Below are 6,858 nucleotides of genomic sequence, written 5' to 3'. Positions count from 1 at the left end.
CAAGACTGGTCGGGTCTTTTCGGGAGAAGGAATATCATTCGTTGATCGTGAGAGCTTGTGATGGGCTAAGTTGGGACAACCCTGCAGGTTATAAACTTTTGAAAGTCGTGTCCACGGTTATGTGGCAGATGGGAAATTTTTAATATCCGGTTGTAGAGAACTTGACACTTGACTTAACTAAAATGCATCAACCGCGTGTGTAGCCATGATGGCCTCATTTCGGCGGAGTCCGGGAAGTGAACACGGTTTGTGTTATGGTTGAACGTAAGTAGTTACAGGATCACTTCTTGATCCCTTCTAGCTTCACGCCAATTGCGTAGCTTCTCATCTTACTCTTATTTGCGTATGTTAGCCACCATATTTGCTTAGCGCTTGCTGCAACTCCACCTCATTGCCTCATCCTACCCATAAGCTTAAATAGTCTTGATCTCGTGGGTTTGAGATTGCTGAGTCCCCGTGACTCATAGATACTACCAAAACAGTTGCAGGTGCCGATAATACCAGCGCAGGTGATGCTACCGAACTCAAGTGGGAGTTCGACGAGGAACTTGGTTGTTACTATGTTTCGTTTCCTGATGATCATTAGTGGAGCCCAATTGGGACGATTGGGGATCTAGCATTTGGGGTTTATCTTCCTTTTCATTTAGATTTGACCGTAGTCGGTCTATGTGTGTACTTTGGATTATGTATGAATTATTTAAGTATTGTGTGAAGTGGCGATTGTAAGCCACTTTATCACTTTCTGGTTCATTACATGGGATTGTGTGAAGATGACCCTTCTTGCGACAAAACCACTACGCGGTTATGCCTCTAAGTCGTGCCTCGACACGTGGGAGATATAGCCGCATCGTGGGCGTTACAAGTTGGTAATCAGAGCCATCCCCGACTTTGGAGCCCCCTGCTTGATCAAATCGCTGACGTTGTTGAGTCTAGAACAAAAATGTTTTGAGTTTTAGGATTATATATATCAGAGAGTAGGATTATTTTTACTCCTCAGTCCCTTCATCGCTCTGGTGAGGCCTCCTGACATAGATGTTTTGACTTTCCGCTCCTCAATTTTCACTAAGAAAATTAGGATCACGCGGGTATCTTGAGATCGTTCCGATATTCTTGTGACGAGAACATTGTTCTTGGTGCCTCCTGACATTTAGGGGTTGTGGCAGTGTCCCGGGGAGTTGAGCTCCGAGGTGTTGTCGTCACAATTTTATCATTGCAGTTCTGGAATACCTGAGTTCGCCGACATCAAAAATCTCTTTTATGCAGCTAGTGGTAAGATAACCTCGACGCCACCCAGTACTGGGGAGTGAGTTCGGTAGTATCGCCATAACTCATATAACGGATGCTTTGCTTGGTTATGTGTTGACGGATGGATACAGTTGGAGCGTAGGGCTTGTTAGTTTTGTGATATATATTGTGCCTCCCTGTATCCCCAACACCAGATTGCATAACCAGAAAGTTTCGGGAGTTTATAGGTGAGAATTCAAGTAGCTCATAGAATATCTTTCCGACAAATGCATGATACGGGATTGGGTAAATCTCTATCATATGTATTTGTTCTGGCTTATTCTGCAAGCCAAATCCTTTGTTTTGTTTTGAGTTGTGGTATTCGAGTTGCTTGGATGTCAAATGTGGATTCCATACCTTTTCTAAATGGTGCTCTCATATTTCTATGGGAGTGCTAATCCTTTTGATCATTGAGATTGTCTTGTCAATTCTTCTCAACCGGTGCGATTATCTTCTAGATGATCCTATCATTTTCCCATTCCACTACTAGGAAAAACATTACCAGTAGCATGGGTTTTTTGCATACCAGTAGCGTGGGTTCCCACGCTACTGCTACGACGCTACAACTATTTTAGCAGTAGCGCGTGTTTTACCCCACGCTACTGATAACCAGACATACCAGTAGCGACGGTGCCCTATGCTACTAGTTCACACCAGCGCTACTAGTAATGGGATAGTGGTAGCACATATATTATACACACACGCTACTAGTAACTAATTAGGATTTAAAAAAATAAAAATCTACCCATTCCAGTTTAGACATATATTTCATAGTACTCACATACATGTATTTAATAATACGCACATTTTATGTGTACATGCAATCATACATATCTGATATAGATAATTAATACACACATACACACACACACACAACCAGCATCTAGAGACTGGCCTCTGAAATGTGCAGAGTACTTCCCCGCCGCTCTTCTCTTCTCCAATTCAGTTTCAACCATGGCAATGAGCATTTACTCAGTTTCAATTTTCGCAACCTACAACAGAATTTCAGACCAGTCAGATAACTTTTTGATATAAATGGCCAATTTCAGAGAAATAAACAAATTAAGGTGGTTCAACAAATTTCCATGTTTTTACCTGAACATTGCCATGGGGATCTCTTTCAAGCAAAAGCTGCTCCTGAATGGTTTTGGGCAAGAAGTAAAACAACTCCCTAGATGCTGGTTCAAGCTTGCTTTTCCAAGCCCCTGCCTCGTCAACAACGTCATGTGACAAAATTTCATTCAATTCTGCAATGAGTTTTTGAATCTAGAGAAGAGAAATAATGGTATCAGTAATCCAGTCGAAAACAGTACATAAAGTTGGAGAAAGCACAAAGATTGTCAAACCTCTGGGATGAAATCAATCAAGCCTTCCGGTATTAGGACAACTCCATAGTTGTAACCAAGTTCTGCACGTTTGCAAACAACATCGGTAATGTAGTCTGTGACATTCTTGAGTGTTTCCTACTTCTCAGCAACCTTCACAAATGAAGACATTAAAAAAATTAAAAAATATGTCTTGTAGTTCTAGACACTTAATCTTAGAATATAGGGACAATTCCATTTCTCCCCCTAACTTGAACCCAGACCTGGCATTTACCCCTAGATTTCGAGTATGCTCAAAAATACCCCTCTTACGTCAAAGCTTCTTATAGAAATACCCTTCCGTACCATTTCCGTGTGGTCAAAGGCGTTGACCGACTGCGGGACATTTTCTGGCCAGTTTTATCCATCTACATGTATGACACTTACAGGTGGGACCTACCCTAGAAAAAGAAAAGGAAAAAACTCTCTCTATCTCTATCTCACCCCCTCTCTCACTTACAGGTGGACTCGCCAAAAAAATAAAAGAAAAAAGAAAAACTTTATCCTCTCTTACCTCTCTGTGTCTCTCTCTTGCTCACATCCTGTGGCGGCCAATAGCAGCCGACGGTGGCCAGCATTAGGCTCGCCGGCGTGGTCCCACTGCGCTCAATGCCGCGTAATCATCCATCAATTGACCACTGTTTGGCGTGAGGACAAACACCGGGACCAGCACCCCGACGGAACCCGCACACGGTTCATGTCGTCGCCGCATCGTCTCACGCACGCGTGACCAACGATAGCCTCAAGCCTCTGTAGCACGCCCATTAGATCGAGCACTTCCTGATTTGTTTTCCAGCGGGACGAATCAGACTGAGGCACCCGAAATCAATGGCTCACTCGTTGTCTTCCCCAACTCCGGTGGAGTGCGGTCGCTGCCCGATCTCCACTACCCATGAATCTAGGAGGATTCCCCCAAGTTACTTAGCTCCAAGACAACCTCCCGAATGTCCTGGTGAGCCCTCAATCTTCCCTGCATCCCCAAAAACCTCCCCCCATGTGCGCCGCCCATCGCCGCTGCTCAAGCTCACCGTTTGCCCATCCCTCGGCCACCCCACAGTCTCGGGCCACCTCAGTCCAGTTCATCTTCACGCCCGTAGCCTCGCAGGGCCACTCTGAATCCCATAGACCTCTTCGGCATCCTACCGTTCCGCCGTACGTCGTCGTTGTACCTTCACGCACGCGCCGGCGTTTAGCCGCTGTTATTAAAAAGGTATTTAGGCTAACCTCCAGGTAAGTGTTCCACTAACCCATGGGCCCTTTACTAACTGTAAAACAGTTAGAAAGAATGACATGTGGGCCTCCAAAATCTAATTTTACCAGTCCCCGTTGACTGGTCTAATACCACCCAGGGGCATTTTGGACAAAGCACATAGTCAAACCCCTTTGACCTAACAGAAACGTCGCCGAGGGGTATTTCTATAACACCACCTAACGGAAGAGGGGTATTTTTGAGCATACTCGAAATTTAGGGGAAAATGCCAGGTGTGGGTTCAAGTTAGGGGGAGAAATGGAATTGTCCCTAGAATATATAACATGTGCAACATATAAGGATTAATGTTTGGTGTGAAAAGATAAAACTGGACTATGAATTAACATAAATTATGTGTACATATGACTAGAAGAAGGCTGGAATGGGATAGTTTTATTTGAACTTCAGATGTACTTCATATATGAGTTCCTAACCTCTTCACCAATGAGTGCAACATTAGGGTGTGTCTCTAGAGCACACTCTAGTGTAATGTGAGAAGCAACACGACCCATAAGCCTCACAACTACATGACCATAGAGAGTACATGTTAGTGAGTGGATAAAGAAAAAAGATTAAAAAATGTATCATGGATTATACATGTTTGCACTTGCAGTACGCTGAACAACAACTGCTACGAGAATGTTGGCATTATATGTATGCATGTATAGAAAAAATCAATAAAAGTTAGAACATTTAACGAGTCCCTTCTCCTAAAGTAATCACTTACAATTAAAAATAAATTTGCATAAGGTGTGGTTAGTATGTTGCATAAGTTTGCTGGGCCCTTTTGTGAACACTAAGACCAAGAAACTAGCTAAGAAAACTGCCAACAAATTTTTAATACTCTCTATGTGTACTTAATAATTCAATTAATGAAGATCTGAATACCACTCTGATACACGAGTTATTTTCTGTAACAAACAATATTGGTAGACTCGATTACTTTTGACTTTTTAAGTGTAAAGTACATGGTTCAGCATGCTGAAACAATGGGTGGACAAACTTACAGTGGTAATATTTGCCTGTTGACCGTGCATCCGTCATGGCATTGCCAATCATTTCGGAGTATATCTGGAAGGAGCACAAACTCATGTCACTTGACACTAAATCTTCATATGCATGAAATGTCCTGATTCCACATTAGACTAAGCAAATGATCTAAGCATGCAGACCTATGCTAGCCTGGTAGTTCACGAAGCGCAATACATGCATTGGACAAATGCTGAGCATGGGATGAAAAATCAGGAAGCATCGAGATATTTCGGTTTTCAAACCACATAGTTCTAGGTCAAACCTCTTTCAACTGAAGATGACACAACTGATTTTTTCAAATGTTATTGTACAAATTAGTTTACTGATTAGTGATTTCTAATTTAGTCAATGTTCTTTCACTATTTTACTCATGCCCCCAAGATGTTAAGAATAGTATGTGCTTGACATTTAGTCATTTATATCTTCCCATTCTCAAATAGTCAACGCAATGTGCTTTATATCTAATCCATGCATACTTTGTTGCCGTATCGGTGCAATACGAGTGTTTCCGTACAAGCTAAATCCTTGCAAACTACACTACACTACACTAGCAGACAATTAGGTAATTGATGCCTAAGGGCAAAAACCCAATACCTTGCAAGCAGTGTCAAATCCAAAGCTTGTTGGGACCTCCTTGCATTTCGGATCTTCATCAATAGTCTTTGGGCAACCAATAATGCGAGTCTTCAAGTTCCTTCCCCTGGGATGCAACAAACATGACTTAGAATCATCTTTGCCCTTATTTATCACACAACTTCTCTCTCCTGCATTTATATGTACTACTCTCACAAACAAATACTTAATATGTTTCTAGTGTATTTAAGTATAATAGGTACCATTGTTATTTGCTCTTATATCTCTCTTGGTTTTATAAGCTTCTTAATCTTTGTGGCCACTGAGAATATGGCTTACAATTTATAGAAGGCAGGAGTAACTATCAATATGGCACAGAAAGGGTGAAATCTGGATTGAGCATTTACTTGTGATAAAATAATTCCAAGACAGAATACATAAATAATCTAAATTAGAAGCTACACCATTGTAGAACGAAAATAAAAGGATTTAACAGTGTAAAGATTCAGACATTAATATCAACCAAGAAGTCCTTTACGTGAGCAAAAGAGTGAGTTGTTGTTTTAGCAGCCAACCTGAAGTATTTACCGAGGAGGCATGCGTTAGTGTTTGAATCATCACCACCGATGACAACAAGTCCATCCAAATCAAGTCTGTTGACTATGTCTTCAGCTTGCTGGAACTGCAAAAATATCAAACAGAGTTACAAATAAAGATAAAACTAGTGAAGTACTGGTTAGTCAAGGTAGCATCAAATCCAGAAAGGGGATGGAAAGATCAAGAACACATTTGCGTATAGGCACTTAAAACACACACCTGCTCTGGTGTTTCAATCTTGTCCCTTCCACTTCAGATCATATCAAAATCGCCCTATTGAAAAGGTTATACATACTTAATTATAATGCATCATCAGAGTAACAAGCTTTAGAATTATTGGTACAGGCTTTAATTAAGGAAATAGCCTAAAGAAAATTGTAAGGTATCTACAACAAAACCGAAGCTGTACATGACTTACAATATTGATCGATGCAAAATGGTTGCTAGAACTGAAGCCTGAAATACGAAATGCAGATAAGTTACATGATAGAAATGCATAAACTTGGACCGTGGACCACTAACTATCTACCAAGCTAATTTGCCATATATCATCCATGGGTGGATGGATCTGAAACAGAACATGGCACAGCTCAAAGCAGAGGAGAGGAGGGCAGAGGTAGGGGTGGGGCCTGAGAAGAAGTCACCGGGGAAGGAGGGAGGCTCCATGGGGCCTCTCCGTCGTGGGGAGAAGGAGCTCCATCTCCATGGCGGCACCCTGCCCCACGGATGTGTGCCACTCCTATCGTCGTCGCTGTCGGC

General features: G+C 42.0%; 2 long non-coding RNA genes across 2 annotated transcripts; both read right to left on the bottom strand.

Annotated features, from left to right (window-relative positions):
• Positions 1 to 2,180: 2,180 nt before the first annotated feature.
• LOC125507495 (uncharacterized) lies at positions 2,181 to 2,758 on the bottom strand. The gene is made up of 3 exons (XR_015603646.1): positions 2,631 to 2,758; positions 2,380 to 2,550; positions 2,181 to 2,276 (listed from the first exon to the last, which is right to left on the bottom strand). It is a non-coding gene; the product is annotated as an uncharacterized LOC125507495 (long non-coding RNA).
• Positions 2,759 to 4,901: 2,143 nt separating this feature from the next.
• On the bottom strand, positions 4,902 to 6,182 carry LOC125507496 (uncharacterized). Its single transcript, XR_015603647.1, has 3 exons — positions 6,078 to 6,182; positions 5,524 to 5,629; positions 4,902 to 4,968 (listed from the first exon to the last, which is right to left on the bottom strand). It is a non-coding gene; the product is annotated as an uncharacterized LOC125507496 (long non-coding RNA).
• Between the last annotated feature and the right edge of the window lie 676 nt (positions 6,183 to 6,858).

This window comes from Triticum urartu, chromosome 5A (assembly GCF_056163025.1).
Source record: "Triticum urartu cultivar PI428250 chromosome 5A, HENAU_Tu73, whole genome shotgun sequence".
NCBI lineage: Eukaryota > Viridiplantae > Streptophyta > Magnoliopsida > Poales > Poaceae > Triticum > Triticum urartu.
Note: the sequence above shows the minus strand (reverse complement) of the source record. Positions and strands in the feature narration are given on the sequence as shown.